General features: G+C 38.6%; 1 long non-coding RNA gene across 8 annotated transcripts in view; it reads left to right on the plus strand.

Moving 5' to 3' along the window:
- The first annotated feature begins 629 nt into the window (after positions 1-629).
- LOC101141243 (uncharacterized) overlaps positions 630-21,628 on the plus strand; it is a 263,129-nt gene continuing 242,130 nt past the window's right edge. For all 8 annotated transcript variants that reach the window (XR_010133010.1, XR_010133013.1, XR_010133011.1 and 5 more), the window contains exon 1: positions 630-720. This is a non-coding gene — a long non-coding RNA (uncharacterized lncRNA). The remainder of the gene's footprint in view (positions 721-21,628) is intronic.

A 21,628-nucleotide genomic window follows, 5' to 3' on the forward strand; every position in this document is an offset into this window, starting at 1 on the left:
CTTTTATGTCACTGAAGAAATAACAAAAGTTAAATCTCTAGTTGATGAATTATGAAGTAGCTGGTTCCTTATGAAACAGGATTCATAGGATTTAAAATAAATTTTTGTAGTTGGCAGAACTTTTATGTGTCTCCTAGCATATGACTTCAGCAACACATAAACCCTTCTTTCCATTTTTCTTAAAATTCTAAGTAGTTCATTCACTTTATCATATCTGTATTGTTCAATGTTAGCCCTATATAAGATGGTAAGCACAGTCTTTATCCATTATAAACTTAAAGTCTATAGCCATAGAGTAATTTATGAAACCAGTCACTCGTCCAGCATATATTTATTGAGTGTTTATTATGTGCCAGATGCTGGAGTGACAAAAAAATGAACAAGATGTAGATCCGGCCTTCAAGTGTAACTGGTGATTTTCCACAAAACCCTCTATTATTGTATCTTAACATCCAGGAGTCAGCCAGGAGTTACACTGATCATAAATCGATAACCTCATTTCAAAGCTCAAACACAGAGATGGCAAATAAAGCCCTGGGCAGCACTGACTGAAGCAACAGATGACTCATTAATAGCAGGAGGCAATGAATAACTTTGCCACTGAGAGTGAAAGAAAATTCCCCCTTTGCACAATGCCTTTCACTTAAATAGCATTTGGATTTCTTAAAATCCACAGAGTTTATATTAGAGCGTCATCCATTAATGCTTTGGCTAGGAGGGGTAAGTGCTGGGAAATGTCATCTTAAGAACAGTGGGATTTGTGGGGGCAATTGTCTTTTACTTGCAGCGGCATAACTGATCATCTGTTCACCATTTACCTCTTATTACTTGCAGTAGTTCTTGAACAATGCTGGGAGCTAATATTTCAATGTTAAGGACTCGGAAGAGACAGCATAGTTGAGGCAGTGTAGCAAAGTGGTTAGGGGCACAACTCTGGAGCCAGCCAGCCTTGGTTTCAATGCTGGTTCTGTCATGTACTTGTGGTGTGATCTTGGGAAAGTTACCAAATGCCTGAGTTCCTCAGTTTGCTTATCTCTAATACGGAATGATAATGACAGTGTCATCTTTTACGGTTGTTGTTAAGATTCAATGGTGATAAGTTCTTAGTACAATGCCGGCCCATAGTAAGTGCTGTATGTGTTGATCATATTATTATATATCACAGCTCTTAAAATACAGAGATTGTCTTGAAGACAATTATTCATCTTCTCACTCTTTTTTCCCCATTAGCCACTAGCTAACTTGGAAGTGTGTAGTAATAAGGCCAGATGACTAAATGGAAAGCAAAAGTTATCTTTTAAGCATGAGCAAAATTATGAACAATCTATAGAGTGATTAAAGTTGTGATTCAGTAATAACAATTTAAAGAAATTTATCAATAGCAAATGTAAAAATAATTTAAATCAAGAATTAGTTTCAATCAAGAAAATTTCAGATTTTATTTTATTATTCATTTATATTTGTTATATCTATGGATCTGTTTTATTTATGTTCATGAGGACCTGTTTGGTCTGAAAGTAATTTAAGATAGCTTACAAAGAAGCATATTATATATAGTAAAATGATATTAAATTTAAATTAATAGGAAAAGTTAGATAAATGGAAAACAAAGGTAGAAAAGAAGGAGATGGTGTTTTGAATATGAAATTGTATCTTGAATCCCCCATGCTTGCTACAAGTGGTAATGAGAGTGGTAATATAATTCAAGAAGATGATTGTGTAAAACAAACTGGTTGCTTAGGCAGAGGACACCCATTGTTGATACTGTGATAAGAGTAATTTCTGCCATGTTGCTCAGTTTCAGTATTCACCAAAATATTAAGCATTAAACTTGAATATTAAACCAGGAACTTGGAATATGGTCTTTAATAAATTCATGCAGTAATTGTTTATTGAAATAGCTTCTGACCCACAGAAATTATTGTGTTAGGTGCTACAGAGAAGAGAGACATGTCTCAAACTATCCCTGCTCTCGAATAATATGCATTAAAGAAAGAATATAAGTAATACATTAATAAACTACATTCATCAGGAGGCTGAAGCCAGAGGATCACGTGAGGCTAGCAGTTCAAGACCAGCCTGGGCAATATAGTGAGACCCTCTCTCAAGCAACAACAGAAATTAGCTGGGCATGGTGGTGTGCAGCTGCAGTCCTAGCTTCCTGGGAGGCTGAGGCAGGAGGACTGCTTGAGCTCAGGAGTTTGAGGCTTCAGTGATCTATGTGATCTGTTACTCCAGCCTGGGTGACAGAGAGAGACACTATCTTTAAAAAAATAAATAGAGGCTGGGTGCGGTGGCTCGTGCCTGTAATCCTAACACTTTGGGAGGCCAAGGTGGGCGGATCACTTGAGATCGGGAGTTTGAGACCAGCCTGGTCAACATGGTGAAACTCTGTCACTTCTAAACATACAAAAATTAGCTGGGCAAGGTGGCATATGCCTGTAATCCCAGCTACTTGGGAGGCTGAGGCAGGAGAATTGGTTCAACGTGGGAGGTGGAGGTTGCAGTGAGCCGAGATCACGCCACTTCATTCCAGTCTGGGCAACATTGAGCGAGACTCCGTCTCAAAACAAACAAACAAACAAACAAACAAACAAACAAACAAAGTTCAAAGTAGATAGTGATGATGAGAGGTACAAGTGTGGTGTTAAAAGTAGCTCCCCATTTATATCTTACCGCATTCTGTGGACCACCCCACAGAAGATATTGTAACAAGTAAAATCTTTATACTTTCTAACATATTAACTCTTTTAATTTCTTAATGGTGGCTTTTAAATACTTAATGATTCTTTTATGTGGATTTCAAAAGCCAGACAGTGCAGTATCCATGCATAGCCACCCAGGACTACTACAGGTCATAGTGGAGAAGACTTGTCATAAATATTATAATCCTATGGATAATTCTGTCCTTTAACTCTGTATGCAACTTAGATCATAAACTTGCAAAGTGGATGCCAAGCCTCATATTAGTCCTTCATCTCAATTTGTCAAAAATTGATTTCACCAAGTTCAGAGAGAGAGAAAGTAAAGCAAAAATGCACTGTTTTCCTAGAGGGCATGTGCATATTTTCTATACATTCATTCAACATTATTAAACATTTATTATATTATGGGAATGGTACTGAGCATGGAATTATAACAAAAGTAAATTTTTTTTTAATTTTCCTCAAGGCAAATAATTTATTGTTTAGGTGGAGAGACAGATATATAAACAAATAGTTATAGCAATGAGAGAAGTACAGATAGACATTTGTAAGAAGGGAAAAGGCAAGTTCTGGCTAGCAGGATAGAGAAAAGGCCACATTGAACTGGCGTTTGAATTTCCTCTTGAAAGATGTGCATTTTGCCAAGTGGAGATTGTACAATAGGAATGATATTCATCCTGGTTAGGAAATGTTCTTGGAGCACCTCCCAGCCTATCGGTCTAATATTTCCTGAGTACCTATCAAGGATTCAGTGTGGGATTAGGTGATGTGGTAATTATAAAGAAATAGAAGCCTTGCTACTCGTCTTCAGAATGTTTACTCATAAGGGGTAGTAAATTTCCCTCCCCACATTTTCAACAGTGATTAAGAGGTCATGACTGTCAGTCCTAAATTGTGTGTCACATCATAAATTCTGTAGATTAGAGAGCATGATCATGTAATTCACAGCAACCACGGCAAGCCTCACAGAGAGGGTAACGCCTAATCTGTTCCTTGGAAACTGGGATGAGGTTTGGATGTGGGAGAGAGAATGTTTTAACAGTCAAGCCACAAACCTGTATTGAGGGCCTACCATGTGTCAGGCTCATGAATAAAGAAGCAGCATGGGAGTGGGGAAAAAACTGGGATTGAGGTTACATGTATTTGTGGAAAAACCTGGCTGGACTAGTGAGTTTGAGGTGAGGGATGGCGGGCAGTAAGTATAGAGTGAAACGAGTTTGGGCAAGAAAACTGCAGCTAGATTAAAAGGTGCTCTGAAGGACAGGCAGTGGCTTTTGGGTTTGGCATTTATGAAAATGGGGAGTCACCAAAGGTTTTTGAGTATGGGAGACAGCTGCTGAAAGAAGTACACAAATAAAAGTAACCTTCTTTAGGGAAGTTACATTGGAACAGCTGGAAGGGCTTGTAGAGATCCCTTTACTCACTACCCCAACTGAATATCCTTCAGATGGCCATCATTTGACTGAAAAGGCAATGAAGGCCCACAGAGGTTATAGGATTTGCTTAAGACAAATAGAGTAATCTTGTCTCCATTTCAGGCTCCTTCTTTTGATCTTAACAGTGTGTGTGTTCTAGGCTGGGTGGATGGACAGTAAAGGGAATAGGAGCATCCAGGTCCAGGACCAGCCAGGCTGAATGAGAGGGCAAACAGGAAGCAGCCATGACCCAGATTATGTTACAGCCATAGAATGAGCATGTTAGAACTCGTAGAAGACCTAAATGCCATCCAGCCTCATCCTATTGCTTTGCAGAGAGGGACAGTTGAGGGCCCAGAGGGAAAGTGACTCACACAACAGAGCGATCTAATGGCCTGACTTTAAGTCCAGCTATTTTCCCTCTGTCCACCTCCCTTCCTCCTTCAGATTCTATGGTTGTGTGGATGGGCTCTATTTTCTGTCCCCAGCTAGTTACCTGTTCATGCACTACACCCCTTAGGTCCTCTGTTAAAGAGAGACTTAGTAATTTGGATACCTGCGCTGCCGATGGATTTACCACATCTATTCTGTTCTCGGTTGTATGTTGTTTATGTGTGTGTGCTTGTGTGTGTGCGTGCATGTGTGTGTGTGTGTGAGAGAGAGATGTGCTACAAAAAGAAAGCTAAGGGAGGCATGCAGAAGATTGCACCAGAATGAGTTTGTACCTTTATCCAAAAAAGCCACAGTTTCCTTCATTCTTTCTCCTCCCTAGAAGGAGAGCAGTTCTTATAGCTGCAGAGAAGGGTAGGGAATGACAGTAGGAAAGGGGCATTGCTAGAGTCAGAGGCACAGGTGGCATGAGAAGTGCAGACCAGTCAGAAACGACAAGGCCCATCACACTCTTACCCTCAGCCCTGTGCTCTGGGATCCTCTCTGTGATCCTGATCGTGATCGTGTAAGGGTAAGAGGTTGGGAGGAAGGAACCTCAGCAACATCTCCTCTCTTGCCCTACTGAGCTCTGGAAGCCACGTTGTTTTCCAGGAGAGGTGGAGGAGGTCAGGGCCTAGCTCATATCTGGTGCTGATGGAGAAGATGCTTTCCAAATGGACAGTTAAGAAGAGTGACGAAGGTATTTAAGAAATTTAGCCACAAAAGCACTTGTAAATAGTGTTAAAAGGCAGTGGGAAAGAGATATTTAGATTTGGTAATTTAAAAAAGTAAATGCATACCTATACGAATAAAGTTTTGAGTAGCCTCTCCCCTGCCCCTAAGAATTCGGCACATTTATTTAACTGTGGCCCGAATAGTGAATGGAGATGTACATTTTAGCCTTCAGGGATCAACAAATGAGTCCTTAAAGAAACAACAGGCCTCTAAATAACTAAGGGAAGATCAATATAAAATTATTCCTGAGTATAAATAATAAAATATAGTTGAAAAATTAAATTACCTTATCGGAACTTTGGTTGTTCTAGCAAATATTTTTTGCACAGTATGAAATTCCAGAATGCACACTTAAGGCCGTTCAGCTATTTACATGCTAATGTACATTTATTATTAATGTGCACATTGAAATTTGTTTTCTCATTTAAGGTATATGTATATGTTTATAATAGAGTGAATATCCCTGAACTCCATTCACATAACGTACAGTATTTTTTCATTCATTTAAACTAAGATTTATCTATATAGTTTATATTTTATATTTGGGGAAAGCTAAGTAGCAGAAATATTAAAACATAGACAATGATATTCACATATTCAGATCTACAACTCAGCCCTCACTGCTTTACACATGTAATTAGGTTGTTTCCATGGTAATGATCTAATTATGGGCTTCTCCTTGGCCTTGTGTAATCACATTTGCTGCGTTTTGGCAGAGATGTTTTCCTTATTTTGTTGAACTGCAACACTTGACAAGACGTTCTCTCTTAAGATGAATAATGATTTTTCTTGGGAGACAAAAACAAAAAACGAAATAACACCGTCAAAGGTGATTTGAGAGGGATTATAGGTATTTGACAAATCATGCCAGTAATAAAATATCTATTACCCTTGAAAGCATACTCTATTTTTATCTTTGTGTGTGTTATTACTGATGGAAATCATAGGAGGTTCTCATTTTAAAAAACCATGTGTGCTATTTAAATATATGATTTTCATGGGGCCCAGAGGCTTGAAGGAAAAGAGATGTTAGGCCAGAGAAGAGAAAGCTCCTGAGAGCTTTGTAGAAAGAGAACTGGAGACTGTATTCAGTGAGAATATTATATTGCAATTGACAAAGCTATTCATGAAAAGATATTTGATTATGGTTGCCATGGCAGTAGGAAACACCTGAAAAAAATCAATTAAGACTTATCTTGGCAGGGATTCAAATGCAATCCTTTATGCACGTGCAGAAGAAGACAGGAGATGTAAATACTTGCAGAAAGACAGCTTTATCATCACGTGGTCCCCTCAGAAAAACCCTGGAATATGAGAAAAATAAAAGTTTAGCTCTTTATGTGCATAAAATGACACTGTGCTATAAAGCATTTTTTATAGGAAATTCATTCTTACAGTGGAAAGGATGCATATAACGGGTGGTGCAGGCTTATTGTTTTAGGGTTAGCAAGAAGTTGTGTGAGCTCCAATGTCACAGTGTCCAAGGTCCAGATACCTGGTATTCAGGGGCTGGGAATTCAAAGCTTGCTTCTTCAACTATTATGGAGACAGCTTCAAATCCAAAATTAGTGGACCAGATGTCTAAGAGTCCAGAATGTTGAAACTGCTTTCTGAGTATCATTTTGTGGGAATAGGGTGGGTGGATATAGTTTTTGGTAACCTAATTTATTAAAGGGCATAGATATAGCACGATGCTTGGGAATAATAATGTTAATAACCTGATTTTCAATTTATAGCAAACCAACCCCTGTGAAATATTATACGGCTTGGTTTTAGGCTTATATAGTGTTATTTTCTCAGGGGTGAAATGATATTCATAGGAGTTTAGTAATTATTTATAGGCAATTAACAAGAAATTTTTAATTTAATGTATTTATTTATTTATTGAAAAAATATTTATTTACTACTTATCACGTGTCAGGCACAGTACAAGGGCCTGGGAATAGAGCAGTGAATCAGAAAGACATGATTGCTGCTCTCAAGTTTTTTATCGTTTTGTAGAGAAAGTGGCGAAAACAAACAAATAAAGAAACAAACAAACAAAGAAAAAAGGCCAATTTCAATTCTGGCCTAAGCAGTGTTAAGTAGGGAAATGTAGGGTCCAAGGAGAACAAAGAGGAGGGTGGTGTCTGACAGGGAGACATTCATTCTAGCAGAGGGAACAGAGACCAAAGACAACATGGAACATGGACCCAACATCACAGATCAACTCCAAACAGGACAGTGTGATGGGATCCTGTGGAGTATAAGTGGGAATGATGAGAGGTGAGACAGGCAGGCAAGCAAGACCAGAGAGTTGAAGTGCTAGTAAACTACATTGACAAGCTTGGCCCGTCAGCCCAACCAGAATCCATTCAAGGGTCTCAAGCAAGGGAGCAACATGGCCTGATTTGCAATACCTGCTGCTGTTAGCTTTAGTGGTTTTGAAGCAGTGATTTTGGAAAAATCAATCGAATGATTTTCATTCTGAAGTATTTTGGCTGCTAACTGGGACTTCCATTGTGTGGTCTAAGGTGAGTTACTTTACCTCTCTAGTATCCTGTGTTTTCCTCTACATGGGCCCTTTTAGCTTTGTTTCTCTATGATGCGATTTCTCAGTTGTGTTTGTTTTTTGTTGATAGACACACTTGCTTACAGTGTGACTACACATGCACCCAGGAGTGAATTATCTTTGATTACTTGAAGTTCTGCCCTATCCACCAGCTGGCTGGTCTAAAACCCTTTAAACTCCTTTACTCTCACCATGAGGTCTTGCCTCCCAGTAGGATTAAGCTAGGAGGGCAACCGCGCCTGTCAGGGAGAAGGATGTGGGTTTGCCTGAGTCACTGTGTGTGAGAGTGAGTGATGGTTTTAGGAAGTAGCCATAAAGCATTGGGAGAATGGCTGTGAATGGCTTTCATATTCTCTGCTCTGTTTTTGATTACACCAAAGACAGCTTTTTATTGAGTAGCTTATAGCATGTGGCTGTGTTTTAAGTACTTGAATAACACAGTCAAAATAAACCAGCTCACTCTGTTTGGTGAGCAAGTCTAACAAACATATAAAGAACATAAATGTACTTCTTGTAAGTCACAAATATATCTAGAAGTTAAAAGGAAGATCAGAATATGTTAGTTGGTCTCAGAATAAACTTTCCCTTAAGGGTTTGGTTTATAATGTGGGCGTGAAATTCAGTTTTCTTATGAACAATTTTACATTATTGTTAATAATGAACAGTTTGTTAAGTATTAGCATCAACAATGTGATGTAAATAACACTGTGTGTTTGATGTTGGTGTACAGGTGATTGGTGTACTGAAGAAAGGTAACCATGTATTTATTCAGTGTTGCTATGTATCTAACATAAATTAGGTATTTGGCATAATCAGATGAAAAAACTGTCACGCAGAAGTTCATTCTATAATGCACAGTTAATTATTGCATAGTATAATAAATATGGTATAAAATATACTCAATGGAACACAGGTAATGGCATTTAGCCTAGCTTTGTAGGTTAGGGTAAGAGGTAGTTAGTGGAGGGATTGTTACCTGTTTCTCCAATATTCTTAATCATTCAAGTCTAATTCCAGTCTAACTATGCCATATAAAAATTCCAAAGTAACCATGAGAATTTAGACATTAAGGGAAAATGAAATATTTAAAAGAATCCCTTGAGTCTGGTCTTGTTGAGTTTCTTTCTGTAAAAATGAAGAGAATGTTCTGACTGGTCACTTAGTCATTCATTCCTTCATTGAACATGTTCAAGTCTCTATGTTCCAGGCACTCTTCCTGGGCCTGTGGTTACAGAGATAAACAAGACTGACAAGGTCTTGGCTGTCATGGAGCCTAACTTCTAGGGGATCCCATGACTTAAGAACTCTACCTCCTCTTTTACATGAAAAGACAATCTTATATTAAAATCAGACCTCTGTTAGATCTTGGAACAGTAAAAGTACATCAGTGGAAGAAATGGAATCTGAATAAATTTTGTAGTTTAGTAAACAGTATTGTAGCAATATTAATTTCTCAGCTTTGATAATTGTATGATGGTTATGCAAAATGTCGACATTAAGGGAAGCTGGGTGAAGGCTCTAAGAAAATCCTCTGTACTATTTTGCAACTCTTCTATATGTCTAACATTGTCTCAAAAAAGAAAAAAAAAATCCTAACACTAAACAAATAAAAAACCTTGGGCCTTGATTATTTACTTATGTATTTACAGTGTACAATATCAGATCCTGTTAGGAAGTCTAACAAAAAATAACCCTGTGGGCAGCAGTGTACATGAGTGCCAAGAAATGTTGGCTGAACTAGATTATTCACTGAAGATTAATCAAAATATTCCCGTCTTCCGTAATTAATTTTGAAGATTCTACATGTTTGGATTGACACCAAAACAAAAAGTGCCAAAATAGCACTATCGTACACAGCTTTGTTACCTAAGAGACTGAAATGTAGCTCAAGTGTCCAGCTTGTTTCTTTAATGTGCATTAGGCGAGGTCCACATATCCGCAGAAGTCATATAAATGAGCCACTTACAAGGCTTACCAATTCTTACTCAATACCACAAAGACTGTGTGTCAAAGAGAATGGTTGTAAATTAAAGCTGACACACGGCGGCTGTGACCGTAGTCAGTGTCAAATCCCAGTTTGTTTTCTTGTCTTTCAGATAAGCTCAGTGAGTTGATCAATAAATCCAGATAATTACTACTATTAGAAATGTTAAAAGTGTTTTCTTCTTTCTTGGCCTGTATAATTTCCTCTGGGGTATCATGGCTGCTGGTCCAGTCTCACCGGGGTACATATTTCATTCAACCCAGTGACTACCCCCTAAGGCACTGTGGCTCAGCCCAACACCCTTTTCCTTGAGTTCACCTTCTTGCCCATCAAATGCCTCTTGAACTGGCCTGGGGCCTTGGCTGTGGCAGCCTGTTTGCACTGCAGAGTGTGGTCTCAGACTTTGGATTGCTCTAAGAATTATCATTCTCTTCAGTGGCTGAAATCCTCACATTTTAACATCATTATGTATATTTTGTCTTGAATCAAATTGATTAATGAATGATAGATTACCCCAAATCTCGCTCTGGTGTGGAGCTTTCCATCTGTCTTATTTTTTTCAGTGAACATCTTTCCAAATTTCAGCCTCTTCTCCATCCACCCCCCACCGTAGCGCCCTGCTTCCTCTCCATTTACCTCTTCTTACCTTTCTGCTGTATCTTTTTCCTTATTCTCCTTTTTTGTTCTCCACCAAATATCTTCAGAGAACCTCACTGTGCCTGGAGCAGAGTTAGGTCCTGGGGACACAAAGATGAATGGGACGCACTCTCTGCTTATCAGTTGTGTACCTCTTGGCTGTCACCCTCTCCTGGCCATGCTCTCCCTGTCCCTGCCTGATGGGGGGTGGGCCTGACTCCTCCTTGGCATCTTCCCCTCTCTCTCCATACACTGTAAACCTCCGTTTACACCAGACAGTCTCTAAGGTAACACACTGATGAGGAATAACTGTCAAACAGCATGAAGATATTTAATGATGGCTTAAAAAGAGCCTGGGAATGAAGTCATATGAGAAACTGGTTGCATATTTAATTTAGGAAAGATTGTTACAGTATCAGGGGAGAAAAGGAAGAAAATATATTGCTTCCCATAAAAATGCAGTAAAAGATAAAGCACAAACAGCCCCTCTGTTATGTTGAAATATTGTCATTCTGTGATTAAAGGGAAGCAAGGTGTTTTCTGTTCAGCACTTATGCCAGGGAGGCGTGGGGGAGGGATAAAGGCATACGGGCTACAAGTTTGAATTTCTAGAGCTCTGAGGAAATTAAAATGCAAACAAAGAATAGTGAGATTCTGAGGCTCTTCAGAGGAGGAGTCCAGTACTTGGTGAGCCAGATGGGCCATGAAATGAACTTAAATTTCAGGCCATTTGACACCTCTCGATTTTCCTCAGCTTGACAGCACTAATAGGAAACAAGGTCACATCATTTTTTTTTAATGTACAAAAACTTATATTATGTGTTTTCTACCCCGAGAATCTAAGAAAAGAACCATCTTGCAAATGAGTCAGCCTGGAGTATCCAGATAGCTCAGTCAATTTTTGGCTCTGTGCTTTAGCACATTTCCTTAATGGGGTGGATTGCACTTGTGTGTAAGGCATCAAAAAGTGGCAGGCATTTCCTAGTCCATCACTCATTTGAGCTACTGAACCTGGAATCAATAAATATTCCATTACTGCATTATTTATGGCCAACTATAAACAATTTCTATCATTAAATCTTTGCCTTTTAGTTGTTCTTCATTAGCAAGGGATCAATTTCAGATCCCAGTCTAGGTCATGCCCAGAATTAAAGAAGAGCAATGTGTGAGAATGTTTATTCATATGCATATTTATATTTTATATTAAAATAGATGCATGATGAAAATTATTTCTGCATCTAATATTTTCATAGTGTTTCAGTTCCAAAAGTCACCTTGAACTTCAGTTCGGATGTGGTGGTGGCTTGGGAAAAGCACTGGACAGCATTTAGACGAGTTTGGGTTCTTACATCTCCAAATCTCCAGTAACCAGCTGTGTGCTTTCAAGTGAATCATTTGCCCAAGTTTCTTCATCTGTAAAACGAGTGGATTAGAATGGATGATGCCTAAGTTTTTCTTTAGGTCGTAAATTCAGTGAATGGAAGAGGATTGTAGAAAGGAGCAGTAGATGACATGTGGGAACAGGGTCATTTGCAAATGTGCAGAATTCGTATTACGGGAGTGATAATGCTGCTCATTGTCTTGAGTCTGAGTGCCCTCTGGAAGATCTGCATTCAGTGATTAACTGTTTTCTTGTATGAGGAGTCATTCTGTCTGGGAGGACATCAGTCTAACCAGAGATGGGAGATTGTCTGTGAGCTGGAGATATTGAGGACATGTTTTGTTGTTTTGCTTTTTGTGAGAATTTGAGTGCTTTGGATGGGCTTGCACTATAGTTTACTACAGTTCCCACCACTTGGCCTCCTTTACTCCTGAGCTCTCTGCCCCAGAGGTATTTGAATTGGTAACACCTAGTCCAAGTAACTCAGAAGGCTGAGCTGGGCAGTCACTCAGGCAGCAGTTACTGAGCACCTACCATGTGCCAGCCACAGTGGGTGCTCAGGGAGACATGTTGGGTGCAACTTCTCCCCAGGAGAGCATACACGCTAGCGAGGAACATGGAACACATGTCTTTTTACAAACACTTAGATAATTACAAGTGTGCTAAGAGCTGCGAAGGAGCGTGTAGTGTGCTGTGCCTGTGTATAACAGGAGCATCTAATTGAGTCTAGGAGTAAGATAAGACTTCCCCAAGGAAGGAGTTTTTAAGCTGAGACATAAAATATAAGACAAGACTATTCAATAGAGACTATCGGAGAAAATGTTGGGAGAGAGAGGCAGAACAAGTTTGAAAATAAAGAGGTGATGTCTTGAGCAAGATTAACATGGATTAGCAAACACATCTCTGTGCTTGTTTCTTCAAAATTCATCAGTAAAAGACTATGAAGAAAACAAAAAGGGGATTCCTCATCCTTTCTTCTGAAACTCGCTCCCTGCCCGTTTAGGTCGGTGACTGATTCATAGATTCTCCCTTACCTGTCTGGCAGCCTAGGAGTTGTCCTTGCCTCTTCTTTGCCATCTCACTGCACAGCTCTCTGGTCTCCAAATCGGTCTCACTTCTACTTTCCTTACGTTTTACTTGCTCCCTTCCTTGTTTCAAAGCCCTCACACCTGTACAATTGATCTTTCCCACTGGAGTCTGAGCTACTGTCTTTGCCCATAAGGGCCCCCATTCCTTATCTAGTTTAGGACACATCTTCCTAAAATACATCCTTACACTGCCTGACCTTTTCAAGAGCTGCCTCTGGTCTCCTGTCATCTAAAGCACAAAGGCTCAATCTCTTAATCTTCTGCTGAGAGCACCGAAGCACATGAGAACTTACGCACCTGAGTTCTTTTTTTTTTTTTTTTTTTGAGACGGAGTCTCGCTCAGTCGCCCAGGCTGGAGTGCAGTGGTGCAATCTCGGCTCACTGCAAGCTCCGCCTCCCGGGTTCACGCCATTCTCCTGCCTCAGCCTCCCGAGTAGTTGGGACTACAGGCGCCCGCCACTGCGCCCGGCTAATTTTTTGTATTTTTAGTAGAGATTGGGTTTCACCGTGGTCTCGATCTCCTGACCTCGTGATCCGCCCACCTCGGCCTCCCAAAGTGCTGGGATTACAGGCGTGAGCCACCGCGCCCGGCCGCACCTGAGTTCTTCAGTCCGGCCACCCTGGAGTATGCAGATGATGTAGTATCGTGAGTGAGCATTTTGGAAGAGAAAAACAGTGTAGCTACAACAGACGTTTGGAAGAATTACATGATTCTTTAACCCCAATACTCTAGTACACTAGTGATTTTCCTTCCTATACTGTATATTCTTTTTGTTCATGTGCACATATATGTAACAGATTTTAATTGCAATATAATAGACTCTTGAATCCTGCTTATTATGCCTTGTGGTAGATGGTGTTTCTCAAGATAGTCGCAACAAGATTTCCCATTCATCATGCCCTTCCTCCAATATGACATTGACACTCCTATTCAGAGGAAGGGATGATGTTCTCTCCTCTCGAATCTGAATGGGTCTGTGATTACAGCCAAAGTGATGCGACGTGACTTCTGATTCTAGGTCATAAAAAGTGATCTGGCTCTGCCTGGCTTTCCTGAGGTGCTTGATTTTGGAACTGAGGCACCATGCCATGAGGAAGCAGGAAGCACACATGGAAAGTCCTGTGTAGGTGTTCTGGGCAAGAACTCCAACTGAGAGCTCAGTCTGCAGCTGGCATCAACCACTAGACTTGCCAACATGGTAGCTTTGAAATGACTTCAGCACTAGCTACTAGCTGACTGAAACCACCCAGAGACAGGGCTGCCCAGTTGAGCCCAGTCAACCCCTAGAACTGTGAGGAATAATGAAAAAGCAATTGTTGTTTTAAGCCACTTAGTTTTCGGATGACTTATTATTACAGCAATAGATAACCAGATACATACCTCAAACCAGTAAAATATAGACATAATTGTACATTAGAAATGTACTCTGAGAAAAAATCTCAACAGGCAGAAGAAATGCTTTATTACAAATATACCAACATTACTCGTAACCTGGAAATAATGAGGACAGAAACTCAGATGTCCAATTTTTGTTTAGTTTTTATAACTAGGCACATTTGCTTTACCATCTATCTTGTCAACTCCTTGAACACATGGACTGTGTTTTTTAACTTGACATAAGTAGGTTCCTCTATACTGTATATTTTTTTAACAAAATAATGTATTCTATAAATTTGTTGATGATTCATTTTAATAATTTTTCAAAGGATATTTGAATTATTTCATTTAATCCTTTCAAAGCCTTGTCTGATTTTACAGGTGAAGTTAAGAGCCTTCTAAGGTCATACAGGTTGCAGGGGTAGCACTGTGTCTTGTATGTACTTAGTTAGATCTGACTTCAATTCTGGGACATCTTTTACGATACCACAAGGGCTGTTTGTCCTGCAATTTCTTTCTAAGAATATCTGTAGAAACATGATGGATATTCATGCATCTCGAGAGGACTATGTCTTTGTTCTGTAGCTTTGATGTGCTTTCAAATGGCTTTACTGAAGCTTTATAGAAACCAATAGCTCAGAACAGGACTCAAGATGGAAAAAGTGCCCATTGTTCTTGCTGAGGGCTGCATTTCCGGCTCAGTCGTAATATGTAAGAAGGGCTGTATCCTACAAATACCCTAAGGATGAAATACAAACATGGTCAGTTACTCTGGTATCTTTAATAACTGATCTTTGCAAAAATTGAGAATAAGGGAAGGATAAGGCAAAACGCACCAATGCGGAGTCAGACAGGTCTAGATTTGAAGCATGATTGCCGCATGCCATTTCTGTGGCTTCAAACCACAGGGCCTCCCAGGGCCTCAGCTTCCTCACCTCTTAAATGGGAAGCACGGTAGTTTTCATCTCATTGGGTTGACAGGAGACAAAGAGGTGGTGTATATGAAATACTCTCTAAAATGCCTAGTTCTTAATCCAAATGGAGAATTAGTAGCTTATTATATATAACAGCAAAACAATCATTTTGTTAAACTTTTTAAAAATATAAGAACTTAAATATCACCTGCAACTATCTAGAGATTCTTATTCCAAGTTTTTGTGTGACTTTGGGTAAATCACTTCACAACTCTGGGCCTCAGGGAAGATTTGGCTAGAGGATTTCCAAGATTCCTATCCTCTGAATTTAAAATTCTGACTTTTAAACAGTTAGTTATATGACATTATGCCATTTGGGGTTTGTTAATCTTCTAATTGGTTTCATTGTAATTACCACTGAGCCATCATAGTTTGTCTTTCAAATACCAAGTGACCTTCTGCCATTCCGGTACTTGACTTGCTGACAGTTGTAAAATGTTTACCCTCTGCAAACATTCATTAGTAATGGTCACAATTTTTACAGTGTCACTGCATTTTTGCAAAGAATCTGATAGCTCCTTTATCATTGTGGTACATCATTCAGTTGGATAGTGCATTTGAGAAAGTGTCAAAGCCATTCTTAAGGGTATGTTGACTTTCTGCTGGTGATATGTAGAACTGTTTGCCTATTTTCTTATTTTTTTCAGTCAGAATTAAATAAAATTAAAATCACAACTGTCATTTGTGATTCATAGAGGAAATCTGTGATTTGCAAAGGGTTACAACATAGTTCTATAAATTTGATATTATCCACATTTACAGAAGGGAAACTAAGCCTCAGTTCGTGACTTGTCACACAAATGCAGTCACGTGTCACTTAACGATGGGCATATGTTCTAAGAAATGCATCATTCGGTGATTTTGTCAGTGTACTTACACAAACCTAGATGGTATAACCTACTACATACTTAAGCTGAATGGGAGAGCCTATTGTTCCTGGGCTACAAATCTGTATGGCATGTAACTGTAGTGAATACTGTAGGCAATTTTAACAGAATGATAATTTGTTCATCTAAACATAACAAAGCATAGAAAAGGTAAAGTAGAAATACAGTATTATAATCTTACGGGACTATCATTTTACATGCAATTTGTCGTGGACCGAAACGTTATGTGACACATAACTGTAAGGAACAAGTAATTTCAGAGCTGAGCCTCTAAGCCTTGCATTGGTTCTTGAAATTGCTCGTCTAACTACACCATGTGTTTCTCTGTTGGAGAGAGATTCACTGTCATTCATACACTCTTGGTTGAAGAAAACATTGCTAAGCAATCTCTAAATATTTCTGTTGAATATAAATTAAAATATCAGAAAAAATAGAAATGGGGATACAATGGAGCTGGGAGAAAATCAAGGAAAAAATCGTCTTTAAAAATGGCACCTTTCCACAATTAGGAAAAAGAAATAGATTGACGTAGCAGTTGTCAAAATTATGGTGAGGCGATCTCAGAGATTGCACAACAGCGGCAAGACCAGGGCCATTAAGAGAAGGTGGTGGGAGTGTGGTGCCTTTGTATTGTCTTCCAACCTTGCAAGTCCCACTCTCTAGCTATTTCCTGCCCAGTCACTTCTGAGCTAGATCCCTACCACCCCAGCTACACCTCTTGTTTAAATATCTGGAAAACTAGAATTTTTTGTTATTATGGTATGGTAAATCAGAACAATGTAGTGAGTATGCTATAGTGAGTGTAACTGAGTGATACAGGGAAAATTGGCATGGTCAGGGAGGCAGGAGACCTGTCAAAGCTCTAGTTTCCTTTCATCTCTAATGTTCTATGACTGTAACAGTAAAACAGTTCCTAGTGATTAAAGTTAGAATGGAAGTCAGTCCATGAATTGAATGTAAGTCCCGGCCATGCTGCTGAACATGCTTAATGTGCAACATCACATCTAGGCTTTGTTGACCCCATTTACTTTGCCAGGAATTAGAAATTAGAGCAACTCATCTCATATGCGATGATACTTACATACATCAAATATAAATAATGAATATGCTGCCCTCTCATATGTTCCTTCTCAGGGAAGAGCTTCGGGGTGCAACACGGACTTGAGAGTTCAGAAAGGTATGAACAGAGGGAGAGGGAGTTGATTGAAAAATGTGAGTAGAATGAACAATGAGGAAAGAAGAGCAGCATGAAAGAGAGGTTTGTTGAGTATTTAACATGTGTAAGTGTTTTACACACATCATTTCTAGTTTTTTTTAGTAGCTCTGAAAGGAAGATAATTTTATCTTCATTTTACAGATATGAAAGCAGAAGTTCATACAGATTAAGAAACTTGCTTGAAAACCCTAAAAAGTAATCAGGAGATTAATATTCTTTTATTTTTAGCTTCTTTTTCCATCAGAAGCTAAAAATAGTTGATAGTGTCACTTGGCCTGAGAGTAGGGCAGGTAGTCATCTATTCCCCTTGACCCTCTAGCAGATCTTAGTAGAGACAAAGAAAATATTATGAAACTAAGAATTTTTAAGGGATTGGAAAATCTGAGGATGGGGAACAGACTTTTGGTTTTTGGGGGTCTTTGGCCTCTTGGCATTTTGCTCATAGACTGTTGAATTGGAAGCTTTGAGACTTCTTGGAGTGTGAGCTACTTGAACACCTTTGAACTAGGTGGCTATGTCTTTGGAGCTAGAGAAATTTCTGGGAAGGCAGTCATGCTTGGTTCTGTGAGCAGACAGGTCCAAAGGCAAGGCAGATTGAAACATCTGTTTGAGGGTACTCTCTGCTCAAGGAAAAGAGGGAAGGTGTTGCTCAGTTTACCAGATAGGAAATCCCAGACACAGGACAGATGCTTTTCTCAAAAATAGAGCATTTGCATTACATGGTCCCACTTTTTTACTGTGCCTATAAAAACTGAGATGTGACATGGACTGCATAAAATGAGGAATCCTAGCTATGGCTACATTAAAAAAAATATGCACAGAAGGATATCCAATTATACAGATTCAGGCTATACTGGCTCATGTACACTCTCTATGGTATAATCAACATAACATAGCTATTATATGCCCAGCCATAAGTTGAAATAATTTAATACCCATTTGTCAGATCTATGACACATATTTTAAAATGTGGAATGTTTACCTATTATAAAACTGATCATAAGAAAATCAGAAGACAAGCCACAGACTGGGAGAAAATATTTGCAAAAGACATATCTAAAAAAGGACTGCTATCTGAAATACACAAAAACCTCTTAAAATTCAGTAAGAAATGAACAACTCAACTTAAAAATTGGCAAAAGACCTGAATAGACACCTCACCAAAGCAGATGTATAGATGGCAAATAAGCATAGGAAAAGATGCTTAAAATTGTATGTCATAGGAAATTGCAAAGTAAAACAATGAGCTACTATACACCTATTAAATGGGTGAAAATCCAGAACACTGGCAAAACCAAATGTAGTCAGTATACAGAACAACAGGAACTTTCATTCATTGCTGTCATGAATGTGAAACGGTACAGCCACTTTAGAAGACAGTTTGGTAGTTTCTTACGAAACTAATAATACTATGATCATACAATACAGCAACTGTACCCAAATGAGTTGAAAATGTATGTCTATACACAAAAACCTGCACACAAATGTTTATAGCAGCTTTATTCATAATTACCCAAACTTGGGAGCAACCAAAATGCCCATCAGTAGGTGAGTGGATAAGTAAGCTATGGTACATCTTGACAATGGAATATTATTAAGTGCTAAACAGAATGCATTATCAAGCCGTGAAAAGACACGAAGGAACCTTAGATGAATATTACTAAGTGAAAAAAGTCAATCTGAAAAGACTACAGGCTGTATGAATCCAATTATATGGCATTTTGGAAAAGTCAAAACTATGGAGAGTTAAAAAAAAATCAGCTGTCAGAGATTAGTGGGGAGGGAAGGATGAATAAGGACAGAGAATTTTTAGAGCAGTGAAACTATTCTGTATGATACTCTAATGATGGATACATGTCATTGTACATTTGTCCTAACCCATAGAATGTACACTGAGAATGACCCCTAATGTAAATGGTGGACTTTGAGTGATAATTGATGTATCAATGTAGCTTCATCCCTTGTAACAAATGCACCACTCTGGTGGGGGATGTTGGTAGTGGGAGAGGCAGCTGTGAGTGTGCAGGGGAAAGGAGTGCATCCCATTTAATTTTGCTGTGACCTTAAAACTGCTGTAAACATAACATTTATATTTTAAAAATGCACAAAAGAAGAAACAAATCACCCCAAATTTCATCATACAGTGATAATTACCACTTACTTTAGTATACATCTTTATCATTCATTCCACAATTATTCATGAAACACCTACTATATATTGGGGGTTGTTCTAGGCACTGGGGATATAGCAGTGACTCAAACACAGAAAAATCCTTACTCTGTGGAGCTTATGTTGACCTCTCTCAAATAGAGGGAGGGCTCAGAAAATAAGCAAATTATACAGTATAGATGTTAGTAAATGCTACAAAAGATTGCAAGCAAGGGGAATAGGGAGAATATGTAGGAAAGGGGATTCTAGTTTAAATAGAGCATTTAGAGAATTCTCTATTTTTGACATTTAAGGCAAGACTTGAAGGAGGTGAGAAAATGAGCTATGAAGATATTTGAGGGTAAGGTATTTTGGGCAAAAGGAAGAGCAAGTGAGGACCCTGAGGTTTAAGAAGCAAGGAGGCAAGTATAGCTGGAGTGTATTAAGCAACCAAGAGATGGTGGAAGGTGCTCATAACGATAAGGGTCAGCCAGATCAAGTAGGACATTATATCCCATGGGGATAATTTGGCTTTTATTAATAACTGGAGTGAGACAGGAAGTCATTGAATGACTTTGAGCAGAAGAGTGATGTGTTCTAACTTAACGTTTTAATATGGTGACTCTGGTTGCTATTTAGAGAACGCTCAACAAGAAAGAGGTTAAAAGATGGAGATTAGGCTATTTTAACAACCTAGATGAGCAATATTGTTGGCTTGAACCACAGTGGTATCAATGGAGGTAAAGAGAAGTGGTTACACTCTGGGCATGTTGTGAAAAAAGGGCTGACAGGATTTTTCAGTGGATACGTGGGATATAAACACTAGTGTTGAGTCAAGGATAACTCTAAGGTTTTCTGGCTTGGGTATCTTGAAATATAGAGTTGGCATTAATTGAGATGAGACAGACTTTAGAAGAAACAGCTTTCATGGGGACCAAGAACTCGGGAGTTAGGATTGGGGCATGTTAAGTTTGAGACATTTTCTATCCAAGTGGAGATTTGGATAGATGGATTTAGAAGATGGAAAGAAGTCTAGTCTAGAAATATTTATTTGGGAACTGTGTAGAGTAAATATGGTGTTTAAAGCCTTGAGGCTGGTTGGGATCACCCAGGACACTGCTATTGAGGGGATATTGAAGTACTGATTCTTGAATTCTACAAAAGAAATAAAGCAGAGATGTGAAAGGAATTTCTTCAACTATACACATTTTGACATAATCATCTTCTAACATGGTGTTTAATTTGCTCTGCTTCACTTAGCAATGATATAATGAATATTTCCCATTTTATTATATATTCTACAATATCACTTTGAATGACTCTCTTAAGAGTGTTTTATAACACATGAACCTAGCCCCCTATTGTCAAGTTTTTTGAGTTGCTTATAATTTTCTCATATTACAACATTTTCAGTGAATATTCCTATACATGCATGCTAGAATACAGAAGTAGAATTGCAGGATCTTTTGTTGCATTTTTCAAATTTCTCTCCAGAAAATTTATAATAAGAAGTTATACAAGAAAATGCTATTTATTTACACTTTCCCCAATCAAGGTGCTAATAATATTTGTAATCTCCAATCTGTTAGATGAAAATGATTGAATATAAAATTTCATTTTTTCAATTTAGTGTTTTCCTGATTGGTAATACAGTTGAACGTCTTTTTGTTTGTTTGTTTGTTTCTGTGTTTATTGGTAATTTGGAGAACATGATTTCTTTTGCTTGTTACTTATGGTCAGTTATAGGTTAAGATGACCACAGAGTACTTTCTACCCACCTCTTCTCTCAGTCCAGCTCAGGTTGGGGTTGGTTGTCCTTAGTGTAAGTTTTAGGATCTGATTCAAAGACGATCTTCACCTTTGTATCTCCAGTGAATATGGTTGGTTTTGGCCTTAGGGAGGGCTCTTTTTGTAAGTTTGCTGTTTATTAACTCCACACGTAAACAGTGTACTAAATAGTAAGAGGAATCCTCTGCTAATGTTCTGCCTCAAACCTAAGTTCATAAGTTCAAGAATACAAGATCTTTAAGTCAGACCCAGTCAAAGATTAGTCAGCACAAACATATTGTAATTCTTATATTTATTTTTTCCCTCATTTAA

Source organism: Gorilla gorilla, chromosome 2 (genome assembly GCF_029281585.2).
Source record: "Gorilla gorilla gorilla isolate KB3781 chromosome 2, NHGRI_mGorGor1-v2.1_pri, whole genome shotgun sequence".
In the NCBI taxonomy this organism is placed as follows: Eukaryota; Metazoa; Chordata; class Mammalia; order Primates; family Hominidae; genus Gorilla; species Gorilla gorilla.